A 2,414-nucleotide genomic window follows, 5' to 3' on the forward strand; every position below is an offset into this window, starting at 1 on the left:
ATACATTCATCCCGCTATGAATATGGAGATGATGGAGATGGTCTCTATTGTGTAGGGATGTGTGTGTTACATCGATGTATGTATCTGTCAAAATTCATGTAACTCTACACTGAAGATCTGTGTATTTCAACATAAACACCAGTAAATGGTTTTTTTAAAAAAGCAGCAGCGGCAAAAGAAAAAATGCTGCTACTACTTAGTGCTGTCAAGGGGTGGCCTGGGCTGCTGGGCATGGATCCAGCTCCTCCGTGGAGCCTGGGGGAAGAAGGTTAATCTCCTAGTGATTGTACACAACATTCTCTAGCTAACCACAGTGTTGTTTCCAAAGAGTAGTTGTCAGTGACATGGCGGTGGTCATGTCATAATGTTAGAGGAAAAAAAAGGGGGGGGGGCAAAGTTTCACATAAAGCAGATTCCCAATTTGTAAAAAAGTTTGGACAAAGGCAGAGATACGTATATTCATTGAGCCAAGGAACCATTCATTGACTTGGCTGTGACTCACATGACACAAACCCTCACTGAGCTCCCAGCCTGTGAGCAATGCCTCGTGGAGAGGTAAGTGCTTCCCGGGAGACAGTGGCGGGGCCAGCAGGGGTAAGGCTTTGTGGGTGTGACAAACTGGGTTTTCAAGAGAGCTGGCCCTTGGGCTAAGTGGTCTTCCTTTTAAATCAAGGTGTGCCGTACAGAAAGCACAGAGGTGAGTGAATGCACTAATGTGCCGTGTAAGCAAGATGGTGGCTTTCCTCAATGTCCACGGTGCAACCACCATCCAGACCACAATGTTGCCAACACACAACCCACTTGTGTCCATCCCAGTCTTTACCTCCCTTCCCGGTAACCACCATTCTGACTTCCATTGCTGTTTGTATTCCTGTTCTAGGACTTCATACAAATGGAATCACACAGTAAGTATTCTTTTGGGTCTGCCTTCTTTTACCCAATGTTGTCTGACATTCACTTCATTCTTTTTAAAATCGTCGTGTCCATTGTATGAATATACCTGTTGATGAACACTTGAATTGTTTATGGTGTTTGGCCGTTAAGAGTAGAACCATGGACATTTGAAGACATGTCTTTTTGCTGACATAAGCACTCATTTCTCTTGGGTATATCTCAAGAAGTGGAATTGCTGAGAGATAGGGCAACTAAGTGCTCAGCTTTAGTAAAAACCGCCAAATGGTTTTCCAAGGGGTTGTACCATTTCACTCCCCCAGCCCCAGCAGTGTCTGAGATCTCTGGCTTTGAGCTGAGTCTTGATGTGTGGGTTCCCATGGCAGTTTATGGTGGTGGCAGATGGTCGCTACAGTTAGGGAGAAAGATATTCTGGGTAAAAGGAATGTCATAAAGATCCATGGCGACCATGAAAATGCACCATTCAGATCTCCTGCAGCAGAGAACAAGGGGATGGCCCAGCTGCCATGCTGAATCCACCAAGTACTGATGCTGAGGCCACATTTCCCACTGCAGCTCCCAGGTGACGACTAGCACTGGGTGGTGGGCGGGGGGAGGGATACTTATCTAATGGACACCTTTGGCTCAAGAACTCCCTGATCAGCCTGCTGAGAGGTTCTCAGCACTGAGCTACAGCCTAGGCTCCACCTCCTCTCCCCGGCTTCTTTCCCTCTGCCCCTTACAGGAGTCAGACCTGCAGCAGGTCTCCCCAACAATAAAAGGCCAAAACTCCTCTTCAGGACAGATTTGATCTTGGGCTAACTTTCTAGCTCTGCTCCCAGGGAAGTCAGACAAGCCAGTTAGCTGGATGTCAGGTGCGGTATTAGGCCAAACTGCCCGTGGGAGTTTTTGGACCTCTGATTGATAAGCTACACCTGGGCTGGAAGGACAAAGAATAAGCTATACCATCTGGTAAGAAAGCATGACCTTAGGCTTCCCTAAGTGCAGAAACTCGTAACTGGGCATGTCCCTTGAGGTACCCTAGGAACTCTGATTGTGGGTTGTTGAAAACACGTTAACTCCTATGGGACATGGGCTTCTGAATCAAGATGGCCCTCAGAACTACTGATGCGAGGACTGCTCGTGTGGAAGGGAACTGCTGACATGGCCCTGCTGGCATGCTGAGCATCTATCTCCACCCTTCTACGAAACTCTGACGCCAGGTGTGGTCTGTCCAGGTCTTGCAAATCTGAATGTCTAGTTGAGCCTAAGAAAAACTCATGGTAGATACAGCTCTTTCTCCCCTCTGCCCTCTGCTACCTACTTCTAGGCTTTTATCCCATGTAGGTGGAACTGTGATATTAGCTCAGCTAGTCAAGATGAAATCCAACCAGCTTGCTCACTTTGCCATCCTGGACGCTTTCCCATTGCCACGTCTCCCTAGTTAACAATCAAGATTAAAGGGCACCTGGGTTTTGAAGACCGGCTCCCCTTCCTCCCATCCAATAAGAAGACTTGACCAA

General features: G+C 47.6%; 1 protein-coding gene across 1 annotated transcript in view; it reads right to left on the reverse strand.

Annotated features, from left to right (window-relative positions):
• The window catches only part of HIGD1A (HIG1 hypoxia inducible domain family member 1A), a 1,051,097-nt gene that overhangs the window by 283,144 nt on the left and 765,539 nt on the right, over positions 1 to 2,414 (reverse strand). The window lies entirely within an intron of this gene.

This window comes from Macaca thibetana, chromosome 2 (assembly GCF_024542745.1).
Source record: "Macaca thibetana thibetana isolate TM-01 chromosome 2, ASM2454274v1, whole genome shotgun sequence".
Taxonomy (NCBI): Eukaryota; Metazoa; Chordata; class Mammalia; order Primates; family Cercopithecidae; genus Macaca; species Macaca thibetana.